The sequence below is a fragment of the Salvelinus fontinalis genome, chromosome 21 (assembly GCF_029448725.1).
Source record: "Salvelinus fontinalis isolate EN_2023a chromosome 21, ASM2944872v1, whole genome shotgun sequence".
Classification (NCBI taxonomy): Eukaryota; Metazoa; Chordata; class Actinopteri; order Salmoniformes; family Salmonidae; genus Salvelinus; species Salvelinus fontinalis.
The window spans coordinates 366,141-385,202 of NC_074685.1; the positions used below are offsets into that span (position 1 = coordinate 366,141).

A 19,062-nucleotide genomic window follows, 5' to 3' on the forward strand; every position below is an offset into this window, starting at 1 on the left:
TGCCTTCTCTACCTGCTGCTGTCATGTTATAATGCCTTCTATACCTGCTGCTGTCATGTTATAATGCCTTCTATACCTGCTGCTGTCATGTTGTTATAATGCCTTCTATACCTGCTGCTGTCATGTTATAATGCCTTCTCTACCTGCTGCTGTCATGTTATAATGCCTTCTATACCTGCTGCTGTCATGTTATAATGCCTTCTCTACCTGCTGCTGTCATGTTATAATGCCTTCTATACCTGCTGCTGTCATGTTATAATGCCTTCTATACCTGCTGCTGTCATGTTATAATGCCTTCTCTACCTGCTGCTGTCATGTTATAATGCCTTCTATACCTGCTGCTGTCATGTTATAATGCCTTCTATACCTGCTGCTGTCATGTTATAATGCCTTCTATACCTGCTGCTGTCATGTTATAATGCCTTCTCTACCTGCTGCTGTCATGTTATAATGCCTTCTCTACCTGCTGCTGTCATGTTATAATGCCTTCTATACCTGCTGCTGTCATGTTATAATGCCTTCTCTACCTGCTGCTGTCATGTTATAATGCCTTCTATACCTGCTGCTGTCATGTTGTTATAATGCCTTCTCTACCTGCTGCTGTCATGTTATAATGCCTTCTCTACCTGCTGCTGTCATGTTATAATGCCTTCTATACCTGCTGCTGTCATGTTGTTATAATGCCTTCTCTACTTGCTGCTGTCATGTTATAATGCCTTCTATACCTGCTGCTGTCATGTTATAATGCCTTCTCTACCTGCTGCTGTCATGTTATAATGCCTTCTATACCTGCTGCTGTCATGTTATAATGCCTTCTCTACCTGCTGCTGTCATGTTATAATGCCTTCTCTACCTGCTGCTGTCCATGTTATAATGCCTTCTATACCTGCTGCTGTCATGTTATAATGCCTTCTCTACCTGCTGCTGTCATGTTATAATGCCTTCTCTACCTGCTGCTGTCATGTTATAATGCCTTCTATACCTGCTGCTGTCATGTTATAATGCCTTCTCTACCTGCTGCTGTCATGTTATAATGCCTTCTCTACCTGCTGCTGTCATGTTATAATGCCTTCTATACCTGCTGCTGTCATGTTATAATGCCTTCTCTACCTGCTGCTGTCATGTTATAATGCCTTCTATACCTGCTGCTGTCATGTTATAATGCCATTGGAGCCAACTGCACTGTCATCAGACTAGACTCAGTCCTGTTGCAATCCTTCAAGAAGGCAGACAGGTCAAATACATCAATCAGTGATGACAGCCTATATTTCTATACGTTTTAAGTATCTGTCTGGTTTTTCGAAAGAAACTGGTCTCAAAAAAACGTTTCTGTTTAGTAGCCTCCTCTCATCATAGGTCACTTTAGCTGATCATACTGACTGCATTTCAAAGGGCACTCCTATTCCCTATGTAGTGCACTACTTTTGACCAGGGCCCATAGGTTAACTCCTACCTCTTTAAGGGATCCTAACCTCACTACAGAACGCTACAGTCAGAAAGACAACACTTGTGAATATATTCATTTATTTACTTTAAAAAAGTCTAAAGTGAGGCAACAAAGGTCCACATAATTTGTTTTCTCTCCGGGTATAAACATGTTTTAAATAAGCAGTTGATCATTTGTTATAAAAAATTTAAAAAACAATAATATTCAATCCCTTTCCAACCAACAAACCACCCCAAAAAAATACAAATGAATAATAAAGAAAAGTAAAATAGTTAGCAATATACAAATCCAGCAGATTGCAAATGAAGTCCCCAGAAGTTCAAATAATTTTGCTCAATATTCGCCTTTTTATAAAAAAATAGTATTTAAGTGCAAAATTCTGACACAAAAAACAAATAAGCGTTATACTGGTATGTACAGATATGTAGATTAAAAACAAATAGTTAAGTCCAAAAAGGCTTTGGTTTGAAGCTAGGCGAGTCAGGTATCAAGGGATGTGTGAGATTGTGACAGTCCGTTTGTTTAAAAAGCAGACCAACTGATTCCCGTCTCTGAATGTCCCGACTAGGGTTGCAAAGTTACTGGTTAATTTAAACAAAGTGACCGTAATCTTCACAAATTATGGTAATTAAACAAAAGATATGGCAATCTTAACTTCATCGTCATTTTAAAACGGTTTATTAATATATAGTATTTATATCTGTGTGGATAGTGTCCATAAGTTTCTAGTAGATAGAACATATGGTTGAAGAGAAAACGGACCAATTCATGAATAACGCATCTAAAATCGACAATATATTTGTTTTTGAATAAACTCTTCAACTCTTTGAACTATTGACCTTTTCTTCACAACGGCCACCAGTTTCACGGCAAAACATTGACAACGAAATACATTTTGACATAATAAAAAATAAATAAGTTAAAAATGTAAAAAGATATTTCATACTGAAACGATCACATTAAACAGCAATGATATTCACTAAGTTTAAGGTTTATATTAAAAAATAACATTTTACAGCTTTGTAATTCAATTTTTTTCTACATTTTAAAATATTATTTAATTATGTCATTATTTCACAATTACAGACACCTGTCATAATCTGTAGTATCCAACCGGGTCACTAGATGTCTTGTAATAGATTACATAAAATCCTTGAAAGTTACCCCCAAAAATTCTGGTAGTTTACTGGTAAACTTTCCAGTAATATACCCTCCCTTTGCAACCCTAGTGCTTTAGTGACACCCTATTTCATATAGTGTGCACTACATATGGGATCAGGGTTCCATTGTGCAGGTACCCTCCTCTGTGTGTAGGATGACTGTCTTCATCATCTGCCTAAGGAAGAAAGGACACTGTGGAGAAAGACAAACCAGAGACCATTAGTACAAACATCATTTAATGAACAAGGCTAGCAGGCAGGAACATAAACACCTACCCTAAAGGCAACAACACACAGGGGGGGAAGAGAGAGACAGGGGGGGGGGGGCAGGGGGGAGGAGAGAGACAGGGGGGGGGGCAGGGGGGGAGGAGAGAGACAGGGGGGGGACAGGGGGGAGGAGAGAGACAGGGGGGGGGAGAGAGACAGGGGGGGGGGGGGCAGGACAGATGGGGGGGAGAGAGAGACAGACAGGGGGGAGAGAGAGACAGACAGGGGGGAAGAGAGAGATAGACAGGGGGGAAGAGAGAGACAGACAGGGGGGAAGAGAGAGATAGACAGGGGGGAAGAGAGAGACAGACAGGGGGGAAGAGAGAGACAGACAGGGGGGAAGAGAGAGACAGACAGGGGGGAAGAGAGAGACAGACAGGGGGGAAGAGAGAGACAGACAGGGGGGAAGAGAGAGACAGACAGGGGGGAAGAGAGAGACAGACAGGGGGGAAGAGAGACAGCAGGGGGGAGAGAGACAGACAGGGGGGAAGAGAGAGACAGACAGGGGGGAAGAGAGAGACAGACAGGGGGGAAGAGAGAGACAGACAGGGGGGAAGAGAGAGACAGACAGGGGGGAAGAGAGAGACAGACAGGGGGGAAGAGAGAGACAGACAGAGGGGGAAGAGAGAGACAGACAGGGGGAGGGGAAGAGAGGAGACAGGGGGGGGGGGAGAGAGAGACAGGGGGGGGGGGAAGAGAGAGACAGACAGAGGGGGAAGAGAGAGACAGACAGAGGGGGAAGAGAGAGACAGACAGAGGGGGAAGAGAGAGACAGGGGGGGGAGACAGAGATGGGGTTGAGAGACACACAAACACACATTTTGGAGCAGTAAATTCCCTTCAGGTATAATTCCTCAGATGAATCCACTCAGTGACCTATATAAACGGAGCCGCAACAACAGCTAAACAAGGTGAAGGAAAAGTCTAGACGATTGTTCAAAAACCCCCATCTAGGATACATCCCAAATAGCAACCTATCCTCTCCTTTTTGGTAGTAGTGCACTATATAGGGAATAGGGAGCCAATTGGGACTTGACAGTAAAGGGAAGTCAGCCACTAGAAGGATCTTTAGATGTGTATTATTGGGGGACACTGAAGAGCAGTGGGATAAAACTAGATCAGTGAGAATCTATACCTCCCTTCAACATGAAGAGAGACCAGCGTCAGAGGAGAGGGGGGAGAGGGGACTGTGGCTGGGGAGAGAGAGATGGAGAGAGGGGGGGGCAGAGAGACGAGAGAGACAGGAGAGAGAGAGAGACAGGAGAGAGAGAGAGACAGGAGAGAGAGAGACAGGAGAGAGAGAGAGAGACAGGAGAGAGAGAGAGACAGGAGAGAGAGAGAGACAGGAGAGAGAGAGAGAGAGAGCGAGAGAGAGACAGGAGAGAGAGACAAGAGAGAGAGAGAGACAGGAGAGAGAGACAGGAGAGAGAGAGGAGAGAGAGACAGGAGAGACAGGAGAGAGACAGGAGAGAGAGACAATGAAAAACACAAATTAATGCATGCAGAGCAGAATTAGGCCGATATCCGCTAATTATCAAAATCCAGAAAAGAGACGATAAAATTTACAACCGCCTAAAAGGAAGCAATTCCCAAACCTTCCATAACAAAGCCATCACCTACAGAGAGATGAACCTGGAGAAGAGTCCCCTAAGCAAGCTGGTCCTGGGCTCTGTTCACAAACACAAACACACCCCACAGAGCCCCAGGACAGCAACACAATTAGACCCAACCAAATCACGAGAAAACAAAAAGATAATTACTTGACACATTGGAAAGAATTTTTAAAAAACAGAGCAAACTAGAATGCTATTTGGCCCTAAACAGAGAGTACACAGCGGCAGAATACCTGACCACTGTGACTGACCCAAACTTAAGGAAAGCTTTGACTATGTACAGACTCAGTGAGCATAGCCTTGCTATTGAGAAAGGCCGCCGTGGGCAGACATGGCTCTCAAGAGAAGACAGGCTATGTGCACACTGCCCACAAAATGAGGTGGAAACTGAGCTGCACTTCCTAACCTCCTGCCCAATGTATGACCATATTAGAGACACATATTTCCCTCAGATTACACAGACCCACAAAGAATTCGAAAACAAATCCAATTTTGATAAATTCCCATATCTACTGGGTGAAATACCACAGTGTGACATCACAGCAGCAAGATTTGTGACCTGTTGTCACAAGAAAAGGGCAACCAGTGAAGAACAAACACCACTGTAAATACAACCCATATTTATGTTTATTTATTTTCCCCTTTTGTACTTTAACTATTTACATATAATATGACACTTGCTTTGGCAATGTAAACATATGTTTCCCATGACAATACCCTTGAATTGAAATGAGTGAGAGAGAGAAAAGAGAAAGAAGAGAGGAGAGTTGAGCTCAGATCATGCTCTGTGTTTAAGACCAAGGGGAGACCGTAAAGAGGAGGGAGTTGGGTCTCTCTCTCTCTCCATCTCTCTTTGATTCAACATAAATCAGAACTCATGATGAGGGATCTCAGTGGCTCGCAGGTCTACATACACACATTCACACACACATCCATACACACACACGCAGTCAACTGATTTGTGTAGTTACACTCGGTAACAGTCTTAACTAAAGGCCTTATACCTTTAGTCAAGGCTGACGTTTTGGGGGCCCTCGCGGGCAAAATATTTTACTGCCGCTGTCGTGACAGCGGAGAGACAATTTTTGTTTTAAAGTTAATTTCCTGCATTCTACTCATTTTGCCATGGAGAATTTTTATCTCTCCGTTTTAAAGCAAATTTCCTGCAATTCTGCAAATGTTGCCATGAACTATGCCATGTTAATATAATATCTGAGTGACTAACAAAATCAATGGAGAACCTCTGGAGGTCAGTGCCCCCGGAGGTCAGGGGTCAGGGCCCCCTGGAGGTCAGAGCCCCCTGGAGGTCAGGGCCCCTGGAGGTCAGGGCCCGTGGAGGTCAGGCCCCCTGGAGGTCAGGAACCCCTGGAGGTCAGAGCCCCCTGGAGGTCAGGAACCCCTGGAGGTCAGGCCCCCTGGAGGTCAGGAACCCCTGGAGGTCAGGCCCCCTGGAGGTCAGGAACCCCTGGAGGTCAGGGCCCCCTGGAGGTCAGGGCCCCCTAGAGGTCAGGGCCCCCTGGAGGTCAGGCCCCCTGGAGGTCAGGAACCCCTGGAGGTCAGGCCCCCTGGAGGTCAGGAACCCCTGGAGGTCAGAGCCCCCTGGAGGTCAGGGCCCCCTGGAGGTCAGAGCCCCCTGGAGGTCAGGAACCCCTGGAGGTCAGGCCCCCTGGAGGTCAGGAACCCCTGGAGGTCAGGCCCCCTGGAGGTCAGGAACCCCTGGAGGTCAGGGCCCCCTGGAGGTCAGGGCCCCCTGGAGGTCAGGGCCCCCTGGAGGTCAGGGCCCCCTGGAGGTCAGGCCCCCTGGAGGTCAGGAACCCCTGGAGGTCAGGCCCCCTGGAGGTCAGAGCCCCCTGGTGTTCAGAGCCCCCTGGAGGTCAGGGCCCCTGGAGATCAGGGCCACGTGCCCTGTGTGACCGGTCTGTATTCGGCCATGGATTACTACAAGTTTAGATAGCTGACTAACATCTAAAAATGTTTTGTTGACATGGCTAAATGAGTGACTGTCAGTGACTGAAATAACAAGAGAGAAACTGCTGATGCACAGTCCCATTTCTAAATGACACCTGGTGTATTGTACTGTCATCATTCTAAATGACACCTGGTGTATTCTACTGTTCTAACTGTCATCATTCTAAATGACACCTGGTGTATTGTCCTGTCATCATTCTAAATGACACCTGGTGTATTGTCCTGTCATCATTCTAAATGACACCTGGGGTATTGTCCTGTCATCATTCTAAATGACACCTGGTGTATTCTACTGTTCTAACTGTCATCATTCTAAATGACACCTGGTGTATTGTCCTGTCATCATTCTAAATGACACCTGGTGTATTGTCCTGTCATCATTCTAAATGGCACCTGGTGTATCGTCCTGTCATCATTCTAAATGACACCTGGGGTATTGTCCTGTCATCATTCTAAATGACACCTGGTGTATTGTCCTGTCATCATTCTAAATGACACCTGGTGTATTGTCCTGTCATCATTCTAAATGACACCTGGTGTATTGTCCTGTCATCATTCTAAATGACACCTGGTGTATTGTCCTGTCATCATTCTAAATGACACCTGGTGTATTGTCCTGTCATCATTCTAAATGACACCTGGTGTATTGTCCTGTCATCATTCTAAATGACACCTGGTGTATTGTCCTGTCATCATTCTAAATGACACCTGGTGTATTGTACTGTCATCATTCTAAATGACACCTGGTGTATTGTCCTGTCATCATTCTAAATGACACCTGGTGTATTGTCCTGTCATCATTCTAAATGACACCTGGTGTATTGTACTGTCATCATTCTAAATGACACCTGGTGTATTGTACTGTCATCATTCTAAATGACACCTGGTGTATTGTACTGTCATCATTCTAAATGACACCTGGTGTATTGTCCTGTTCTAACTGTCATCATTCTAAATGACACCTGGTGTATTGTACTGTCATCATTCTAAATGACACCTGGTGTATTGTACTGTCATCATTCTAAATGACACCTGGTGTATTTTCCTGTCATCATTCTAAATGACACCTGGTGTATTGTACTGTCATCATTCTAAATGACACCTGGTGCATTGTACTGTCATCATTCTAAATGACACCTGGTGTATTGTCCTGTCATCATTCTAAATGACACCTGGTGTATTGTACTGTCATCATTCTAAATGACACCTGGTGCATTGTACTGTCATCATTCTAAATGACACCTGGTGTATTGTCCTGTCATCATTCTAAATGACACCTGGTGTATCCTGTCACTGTCATCATTCTAAATGACACCTGGTGTATTGTACTGTCATCATTCTAAATGACACCTGGTGTATTGTACTGTCATCATTCTAAATGACACCTGGTGTATTGTACTGTTCTAACTGAGTTCCCTGTTTTAGGGAAATTGATCCGCTGGCCTACTATGTGGCCCGTAGGCCGCAAGTTGCCCATCCCTGCTCAATGGGATTTGTCTGAGAGTGGTGGTGGGTGTGGGGGTTGAGGGTAAGGGAGGAGAAAGGTGATACCTAGTCAGAAGCACATCTGAAGGTATTCAGCTGAAATGTCTTCTGCATTTAACCCCACTGAATCAGAAAGGTGCGGGGGACAGCCTTAAATCGATGACCGTGTCATCGGTACACGGGGAGCAGTTCACGCGGGGGTTAAATGCCTTTCTGAAGGGCAGAACGGATCATTTTCCCACATTGCCCGGCTCAAGGATTCAAACAAGAAGCCCTTGGGGTTCTGTCCCAACGCTCTTAATCGTTAGGCTACCTGCAGGGAACAGCAGGGTGTGTGTGTGTGATGGTTTGGAAAAGGTGAAGAGGGGATTGAGGTAAAGGGAAGGAGAGCAGCGGGGGGGGGGGTAGGCTTCAGGAGAGAGAGAGTGAGCATCTGACAGAACAGAGATAAACGTGTTAGAGTTCAGTAACAGGAAGACTAGCCATGTTTCTCCTTTAAGGCTGCAGACCCTGAGAGAAGGAGGAGGAGGAGGAGGAGGAAGACTAGCCATGTCTCTCCATTAAGGCTACAGACCCTGAGAGGAGGAGGAGGAGGAGGAGGAGGAGGAGGAAGACTAGCCATGTCTCTCCATTAAGGCTACAGACCCTGAGAGAAGGAGGAGGAGGAGGAGGAGGAGGAAGAATAGCCATTTCTCTCCATTAAGGCTACAGACCTTGAGAGGAGGAGGAGGAGGAGGAGGAGGAGGAAGACTAGCCATGTCTCTCCATTAAGGCTACAGACCCTGAGAGGAGGAGAAGGAGGAGGAGGAGGAGGAGGAGGAGGAGGAGGAGGAGGAAGACTAGCCATGTCTCTCCATTAAGGCTACAGACCCTGAGAGGAGGAGGAGGAGGAGGAGGAGGAGGAGGAGGAGGAGGAGGAGGAGGAGGAGGAAGACTAGCCATGTCTCTCCATTAAGGCTTCAGACCCTGAGAGGAGGAGTAGGAGGAGGAGGAGGAGGAGGAGGAGGAGGAGGAGGAGGAAGACTAGCCATGTCTCTCCATTAAGGCTTCAGACCCTGAGAGGAGGAGGAGGAGGAGGAGGAGGAGGAGGAGGAGGAATAGCCATGTCTCTCCTTTAAGGCTACAGACCCTGAGAGGAGGAGGAGGAGGAGGAAGACTAGCCATGTCTCTCCATTAAGGCTACAGACCCTGAGAGGAGGAGTAGGAGGAGGAGGAGGAGGAGGAGGAGGAGGAGGAGGAGGAGGAGGAGGAATAGCCATGTCTCTCCTTTAAGGCTACAGACCCTGAGAGGAGGAGTAGGAGGAGGAGGAGGAGGAGGAGGAGGAGGAATAGCCATGTCTCTCCATTAAGGCTTCAGACCCTGAGAGGAGGAGTAGGAGGAGGAGGAGGAGGAGGATGAGGAGGAGGAGGAGGAATAGCAATGTCTCTCCTTTAAGGCTACAGACCCTGAGAGGAGGAGGAGGAGGAGGAAGACTAGCCATGTCTCTCCATTAAGGCTACAGACCCTGAGAGGAGGAGGAGGAGGAGGAGGAGGAGGAGGAGGAGGAGGAGGAAGACTAGCCATGTCTCTCCATTAAGGCTACAGACCCTGAGAGGAGGAGGAGGAGGAGGAGGAGGAAGACTAGCCATGTCTCTCCATTAAGGCTACAGACCCTGAGAGGAGGAGGAGGAGGAGGAGGAGGAGGAGGAGGAGGAGGAAGACTAGCCATGTCTCTCCATTAAGGCTACAGGCCCTGAGAGGAGGAGGAGGAGGAGGAGGAGGAGGAGGAGGAGGAGGAAGACTAGCCATGTCTCTCCATTAAGGCTACAGGCCCTGAGAGGAGGAGGAAGAGGAGGAGGAGGAGGAGGAAGACTAGCCATGTCTCTCCATTAAGGCTACAGGCCCTGAGAGGAGGAGTAGGAGGAGGAGGAGGAGGAGGAAGACTAGCCATGTCTCTTCATTAAGGCTACAGACCCTCAGAGGAGGAGGAGGAGGAGGAGGAGGAGGAGGAGGAGGAGGAGGAAAAGGAAGACTAGCCATGTCTCTCCATTAAGGCTACAGGCCCTGAGAGGAGGAGGAGGAGGAGGAGGAGGAGGAAGACTAGCCATGTCTCTCCATTAAGGCTACAGGCCCTGAGAGGAGGAGGAGGAGGAGGAGGAGGAGGAGGAGGAGGAGGAGGAAGACTAGCCATGTCTCTCCATTAAGGCTACAGACCCTGAGAGGAGGAGGAGGAGGAGGAGGAGGAAGACTAGCCATGTCTCTCCATTAAGGCTACAGACCCTCAGAGGAGGAGGAGGAGGAAGACTAGCCATGTCTCTCCATTAAGGCTACAGACCCTCAGAGGAGGAGGAGGAGGAAGACTAGCCATGTCTCTCCATTAAGGCTACAGACCCTGAGAGGAGGAGGAGGAGGAGGAAGACTAGCCATGTCTCTCCATTAAGGCTACAGACCCCGAGAGGAGGAGGAGGAGGAGGAAGACTAGCCATGTCTCTCCATTAAGTCTACAGGCCCTGAGAGGAGGAGGAGAAGGCTACAGGCCCACAGAGAGGAAGTGTTTCCATTCCCCTTTAAGGCTTCAGGCCCACAGAGGGGAAGTGTTTCCATTCCCCTTTAAGGCTACAGGCCCACAGAGAGGAAGTGTTTCCATTCCCCTTTAAGGCTACAGGCCCACAGAGAGGAAGTGTTTCCATTCCCCTTTAAGGCTACAGGCCCACAGAGAGAAAGTGTTTCACCTCCCCTTTAAGGCTACAGGCCCACAGAGAGGAAGTGTTTCCATTCCCCTTTAAGGCTACAGGCCCACAGAGAGTAAGTGTTTCCATTCCCCTTTAAGGCTACAGGCCCACAGAGAGGAAGTGTTTCCATTCCCCTTTAAGGCTACAGGCCCACAGAGAGGAAGTGTTTCCATTCCCCTTTAAGGCTACGGGCGCACAGAGAGGAAGTGTTTCCATTCCCCTTTAAGGCTACAGGCCCACAGAGAGGAAGTGTTTCCATTCCCCTTTAAGGCTACAGGCCCACAGAGAGGAAGTGTTTCACTTCCCCTTTAAGGCTACGGGCCCACAGAGAGGAAGTGTTTCCATTCCCCTTTAAGGCTACAGGCCCACAGAGAGGAAGTGTTTCCATGTCGCTTTAAGGCTACGGGCCCACAGAGAGGAAGTGTTTCCATTCCCCTTTAAGGCTACGGGCGCACAGAGAGGAAGTGTTTCCATTCCCCTTTAAGGCTACAGGCCCACAGAGAGGAAGTGTTTCCATTCCCCTTTAAGGCTACGGGCCCACAGAGAGGAAGTGTTTCCATTCCCCTTTAAGGCTACAGGCCCACAGAGAGGAAGTGTTTCCATTCCCCTTTAAGGCTACAGGCCCACAGAGAGGAAGTGTTTCCATTCCCCTTAAAGACTACAGGCCCACAGAGAGAGACAGACAGATAGCAGCGAGAACAACATGGGGTAACAACAACCTTCCTCTGAACAGCAATGGGTTCAGTGTTCTGGTATGAACCTGCATCTAGGTCTATATCTGTTTATTAAAAAAGGTACAATATAATTTCATGGATATAATACTAAATAAATATGTACCAATTTGGTGAACTATAAACAATACTTACAGCCAGGTTACTGTATTAGTGAAATGAAGCATGCTAGAAGAAGACACACTATCCTTTCAAATACATACTCTTATTCAGAATATAAACATAAATATTCATCCAATGCCATCGATCGACTTAAGATAACTAATTATCGTAATGCGATGAACAAAATCAGCTCAGGAAACAGTCAACCTTTAAAAACGTGCTATTATGCTGAACCAGAGCACTTACTCCCACAATAACTGCACTTATGGTATTAAACTGCTATGCAAAAAATACTTAGGAAACTGAATACCAATAGCAATATTAGCCCGATGGGCCAGTAAACAGCCCAGAATCAATCTAAAAGCATTTTAGCACGTAATTAGCATCTCCGCTAGTAAAAAGGTTTTTCACTTTAAACCAGTTAAGAGAAGTCTCTAATTAGGACAAACCGGTCCATTATTATTTTATTTTTTTAAAGTCTTTGACTGCAGCGTAGCCATTAATTATACATCCTGTACTTGAGAGGAAACATAGGGAGGCAGAAGAGGGGCTGATTACTTAAAGAATCAGATAGCAACGTGTCTCCTCTCCCACTAACACTGACAGCTGGAGGGAAACATTGCATGCAAATGCACTGAAAAGGAAGGTTTACTACAGTGCCTCAGAGTGTTCAATCCTATATAGACAGATTAACATGTAATACACACACACACACACACACACACACACACACACAAATGAAAATGACAGAGCAGTGCTGATTAGAGGCTATACTGTATTGTGGTACTGAATGGATAAGACCTGGCTAGAGGCTATACTGTATTGAGGTCCTGAATGGATAAGACCTGGCTAGAGGCTATACTGTATTGAGGTCCTGAATGGATAAGACCTGGCTAGAGGCTATACTGTATTGAGGTCCTGAATGGATAAGACCTGGCTAGAGGCTATACTGTATTGTATTGACTGACTAACCGGTGTCTGACTAACCAGTGTCTGACTAACCAGACTGACTAACCGGTGTCTGACTAACCAGCCTGACTAACCGGTGTCTGACTAACCAGCCTGACTAACCGGTGTCTGACTAACCAGCCTGACTAACCAGCCTGACTAACCGGTGTCTGACTAACCAGCCTGACTAACCGGTGTCTGACTAACCGGTGTCTGACTAACCGGTGTCTGACTAACCGGTGTCTGGCTAACCGGTGTCTGACTAACCAGCCTGACTAACCGGTGTCTGACTAACCAGCCTGACTAACCAGCCTGACTAACCGGTGTCTGACTAACCAGCCTGACTAACCGGTGTCTGACTAACCGGTGTCTGACTAACCAGCCTGACTAACCGGTGTCTGACTAACCGGTGTCTGACTAACCGGTGTCTGACTAACCGGTGTCTGACTAACCGGTGTCTGACTAACCGGTGTCTGACTAACCAGTGTCTGACTAACCGGTGTCTGACTAACCGGTGTCTGACTAACCGGTGTCTGGCTAACCAGCCTGACTAACTGGTGTCTGACTAACCTGTGTCTGGCTAACCAGCCTGACTAACCGGTGTCTGACTAACCAGCCTGACTAACCGGTGTCTGACTAACAGGTGTCTGACTAACCAGCCTGACTAACCGGTGTCGGACTAACCGGTGTCTGACTAACCGGTGTCTGACTAACCGGTGTCTGACTAACCGGTGTCTGGCTAACCAGCCTGACTAACCGGTGTCTGACTAACCAGCCTGACTAACTGGTGTCTGACTAACCGGTGTCTGACTAACCAACCTGACTAACTGGTGTCTGACTAACTGGTGTCTGACTAACCAGCCTGATTAACCGGTGTCTGACTAACCGGTGTCTGACTAACCAGCCTGACTAACTGGTGTCTGACTAACCAGCCTGACTAACCAGTGTCTGACTAACCGATGTCTGACTAACCAGCCTGACTAACCAGTGTCTGACTAACCAGCCTGACTAACCAGTGTCTGACTAACCGATGTCTGACTAACCAGCCTGACTAACCGATGTCTGACTAACCAGCCTGACTAACCAGTGTCTGACTAACCGGTGTCTGACTAACCGGTGTCTGACTAACCAGTGTCTGACTAACCAGCCTGACTAACCGGTGTCTGACTAACCAGTGTCTGACTAACCAGCCTGACTAACTGGTGTCTGACTAACCGGTGTCTGATTAACCGGTGTCTGACTAACCGGTGTCTGACTAACCGGTGTCTGACTAACCGGTGTCTGACTAACCGGTGTCTGACTAACCGGTGTCTGACTAACCGATGGCTGACTAACTGGTGTCTGACTAACCAGCCTGACTAACCGGTGTCTGACTAACCGGTGTCTGACTAACCGGTGTCTGACTAACCGGTGTCTGACTAACCGGTGTCTGACTAACCAGTGTCTGACTAACCGGTGTCTGACTAACTAACCTGACTAACCGGTGTCTGACTAACCAGTGTCTGACTAACCGGTGTCTGACTAACCGGTGTCTGACTAACCAGTGTCTGACTAACCGGTGTCTGACTAACCAGTGTCTGACTAACTAGCCTGACTAACCAGCCTGACTAACCAGTGTCTGACTAACCAGTGTCTGACTAACCGGTGTCTGACTAACCAGTGTCTGACTAACCAGTGTCTGACTAACCGGTGTCTGACTAACCAGTGTCTGACTAACTAGCCTGACTAACCGGTGTCTGACTAACCAGTGTCTGACTAACCGGTGTCTGACTAACCAGTGTCTGACTAACCGGTGTCTGACTAACCAGCCTGACTAACCAGTGTCTGACTAACCGGTGTCTGACTAACCAGTGTCTGACTAACCAGTGTCTGACTAACCAGTGTCTGACTAACCGGTGTCTGACTAACCAGACTGACTAACCGGTGTCTGACTAACCAGCCTGACTAACCGGTGTCTGACTAACCAGCCTGACTAACCAGCCTGACTAACCGGTGTCTGACTAACCGGTGTCTGACTAACCGGTGTCTGACTAACCGGTGTCTGACTAACCGGTGTCTGACTAACCGGTGTCTGACTAACCGGTGTCTGACTAACCAGCCTGACTAACCGGTGTCTGACTAACCAGCCTGACTAACCAGCCTGACTAACCGGTGTCTGACTAACCAGCCTGACTAACCGGTGTCTGACTAACCAGTGTCTGACTAACCAGCCTGACTAACCGGTGTCTGACTAACCGGTGTCTGACTAACCGGTGTCTGACTAACCGGTGTCTGACTAACCGGTGTCTGACTAACCAGTGTCTGACTAACCGGTGTCTGACTAACCAGCCTGACTAACCGGTGTCTGACTAACCAGTGTCTGACTAACCGGTGTCTGACTAACCGGTGTCTGACTAACCGGTGTCTGGCTAACCAGTGCCTGGCTAACCAGCCTGACTAACTGGTGTCTGACTAACCTGTGTCTGGCTAACCAGCCTGACTAACCGGTGTCTGACTAACCAGCCTGACTAACTGGTGTCTGACTAACAGGTGTCTGACTAACCAGCCTGACTAACCGGTGTCTGACTAACCGGTGTCTGACTAACCGGTGTCTGACTAACCGGTGTCTGACTAACCGGTGTCTGGCTAACCAGCCTGACTAACCGGTGTCTGACTAACTGGTGTCTGACTAACCAGCCTGACTAACTGGTGTCTGACTAACTGGTGTCTGACTAACCAGCCTGACTAACCGGTGTCTGACTAACCGGTGTCTGACTAACCAGCCTGACTAACTGGTGTCTGACTAACCAGCCTGACTAACCAGTGTCTGACTAACCGATGTCTGACTAACCAGCCTGACTAAAAAGTGTCTGACTAACCGATGTCTGACTAACCAGCCTGACTAACCGATGTCTGACTAACCAGCCTGACTAACCAGTGTCTGACTAACCGGTGTCTGACTAACCGGTGTCTGACTAACCGGTGTCTGACTAACCAGCCTGACTAACCAGCCTGACTAACCAGCCTGACTAACCGGTGTCTGACTAACCGGTGTCTGACTAACTGGTGTCTGACTAACCGGTGTCTGACTAACCGGTGTCTGACTAACCAGCCTGACTAACCAGTGTCTGAATAACCAGCCTGACTAACTGGTGTCTGACTAACCGGTGTCTGACTAACCAGCCTGACTAACCGGTGCCTGACTAACCAGCCTGACTAACCGGTGTCTGACTAACCAGCCTGACTAACCGGTGTCTGACTAACCAGCCTGACTAACCGGTGTCTGACTAACCAGCCTGACTAACTGGTGTCTGACTAACCGGTGTCTGACTAACCAGCCTGACTAACCGGTGCCTGACTAACCAGCCTGACTAACCGGTGCCTGACTAACCAGCCTGACTAACCGGTGTCTGACTAACCAGCCTGACTAACCGGTGTCTGACTAACCAGCCTGACTAACCAGCCTGACTAACCGGTGTCTGACTAACCAGCCTGACTAACCGGTGTCTGACTAACCAGCCTGACTAACCGGTGTCTGACTAACCGGTGTCTGACTAACCGGTGTCTGACTAACCAGCCTGACTAACCGGTGTCTGACTAACCAGCCTGACTAACCGGTGTCTGACTAACCAGCCTGACTAACCAGCCTGACTAACTGGTGTCTGACTAACCGGTGTCTGACTAACCAGCCTGACTAACCGGTGTCTGACTAACCAGCCTGACTAACCGGTGTCTGACTAACCAGCCTGACTAACCGGTGTCTGACTAACCAGCCTGACTAACCGGTGTCTGACTAACCGGTGTCTGACTAACCGGTGTCTGACTAACCAGCCTGACTAACCGGTGTCTGACTAACCAGCCTGACTAACCGGTGTCTGACTAACCAGCCTGACTAACCGGTGTCTGACTAACCAGCCTGACTAACCAGCCTGACTAACCGGTGTCTGACTAACCAGCCTGACTAACCGGTGTCTGACTAACCAGCCTGACTAACCGGTGCCTGACTAACCAGCCTGACTAACCAGCCTGACTAACCGATGTCTGAATAACCAGCCTGACTAACCAGCCTGACTAACCGATGTCTGAATAACCAGCCTGACTAACCAGCCTGACTAACCGGTGTCTGACTAACCAGCCTGACTAACCGGTGTCTGACTAACCAGCCTGACTAACCGGTGTCTGACTAACCAGCCTGACTAACCAGCCTGACTAACTGGTGTCTGACTAACCGGTGTCTGACTAACCAGCCTGACTAACCGGTGTCTGACTAACCGGTGTCTGACTAACCGGTGTCTGACTAACCAGCCTGACTAACCGGTGTCTGACTAACTAGCCTGACTAACCGGTGTCTGACTAACTAGCCTGACTAACCGGTGTCTGACTAACCGGTGTCGGACTAACCGGTGTCTGAATAACCAGTGTCTGACTAACCAGCCTGACTAACCGGTGTCTGACTAACCGGTGTCTGACTAACCAGACTGACTAACCGGTGTCTGACTAACCGGTGTCGGACTAACCGGTGTCTGAATAACCAGTGTCTGACTAACCGGTGCCTGACTAACCGGTGCCTGACTAACCAGCCTGACTAACCGGTGCCTGACTAACCAGCCTGACTAACCAGCCTGACTAACCGATGTCTGAATAACCAGCCTGACTAACCAGCCTGACTAACCGGTGTCTGACTAACCGGTGTCTGACTAACCGGTGTCTGACTAACCAGCCTGACTAACCGGTGCCTGACTAACCAGCCTGACTAACCAGCCTGACTAACCGGTGTCTGACTAACCAGCCTGACTAACCGGTGCCTGACTAACCAGACTGACTAACCAGACTGACTAACCAGCCTGACTAACCGGTGCCTGACTAACCAGACTGACTAACCAGCCTGACTAACCAGCCTGACTAACCGGTGCCTGACTAACCAGCCTGACTAACCAGCCTGACTAACCGGTGTCTGACTAACCAGCCTGACTAACCAGCCTGACTAACTGGTGTCTGACTAACCAGCCTGACTAACCAGACTGACTAACCAGCCTGACTAACCGGTGTCTGACTAACCAGCCTGACTAACCGGTGTCTGACTAACCAGACTGACTAACCAGCCTGACTAACCGGTGTCTGACTAACCGGTGTCTGTATGTAGCTTCGCTACTTCTTATTTCTTTACTTACCTATTGTTCACCTAATACATTTTTCTGCACTATTGGTTAGAGCCTGTAAGTCAGCATTTCACTGTAAGGTGAAATACCTGTTGTATTCGGCGCACGTGACAAATACACTTTGATTTGATTTCAATCAGAAAACGAATTATATTCACCCTTTTAACAGCCCCCCCCCCCCCCCCCCCCCCCCCCCCCCCCACCCACCCCCACACACACACACTAGACCAGAACACAGTGTGCATGTGTGTGCGTGTGAATGCAATTTTAATTTCTCCACCCCCCTCACCAAGTTTCTAAATGACTTGGAACTCTTCTAATGCCATGTCTAAACCTGCTGTAATTAACACACCCTGCTGTAATTAACTAATTAACACAGCCTGCTGTAATTAACACGCCCTGCTGTAATTAACACGCCCTGCTGTAATTAACACGCCCTGCTGTAATTAACAGACACACACACGCCCTGCTGTGTGTGTGTCTGTGTGAGACAAAGTCGTAATAGCATGACAGTGTCTATTCTCCCACTATGTACTGCACTGCAGGCTAATTGTTGGAAGGGCTTAGTCTACTGTACACTGGATAATCAGATGTATCCTCCCTTATTTAACAGAGAGGACACTGTAGAATACCCAGCGGACTGCTGGCAGGACGTGTTCCATTCCAAAATGGCATCCTTATTCCCTACATAGTCTATTACATTTGATCATGGCTTGTACGGGAGCCGTATCGGCTCTGGTCAAATGTAGTGCACTATGAAGGGTCCCAAATGTAGTGCACTAGGAAGGGTTCAAATGTAGTGCACTACGAAGGGTCCAAATGTAGTGCACTACGAAGGATCCAAATGTAGTGCACTACGAAGGGTCCAAATGTAGTGAACTATTACGTGTCCAAATGTAGTGCACTACGAAGAGTCCAAATGTAGTGCACTAGAAAGGGTCCAAATGTAGTGCACTATGAAGAATCCAAATGTAGTGCACTACGAAGAATCCAAATGTAGTGCACTACGAAGAATCCAAATGTAGTGCACCATGAAGGGTCCAAATGTAGTGCACTACGAAGGGTCCACATGTAGTGCACTACGAAGGGTCCACATGTAGTGCACTACGAAGGGTCCACATGTAGTGCACTACGAAAGGTCCAAATGTAGTGCACTATGAAGGCTCCAAATGTAGTGCACTACGAAGGGTCCAAATGTAGTGCACTATGAAGAATCCAAATGTAGTGCACTACGAAGAGTCCAAATGTAGTGCACTACGAAGGGTCCAAATATAGTGCACTATGAAGGGTCCAAATGTAGTGCATTATGAAGACAATAGGGTGGGATTTGGGATGCCCCCAGGCTGTGAGGTGGTAGCTGCGGTGAGGAGGAGGCGGAACAGGCGGTTAGCGGGGTTGAAATGTGGCGAGGAGAGATATGGCGAATGGCTGCAAACCCCAGACTGCAGGTTAAGGCTCTCACTCATTACTCAGCCAACCCCACGGCAGCCTC

General features: G+C 48.2%; 1 protein-coding gene across 1 annotated transcript in view; it reads right to left on the bottom strand.

The window, feature by feature from the left end:
* Positions 1 to 1,523: 1,523 nt before the first annotated feature.
* The window catches only part of LOC129818032 (methyl-CpG-binding domain protein 2-like), a 163,833-nt gene continuing 146,294 nt past the window's right edge, over positions 1,524 to 19,062 (bottom strand). Inside the window, exon 7 of the mRNA XM_055873558.1 lies at positions 1,524 to 2,800. The gene's annotated coding sequence lies outside the window, so the exon portion shown is untranslated. The remainder of the gene's footprint in view (positions 2,801 to 19,062) is intronic.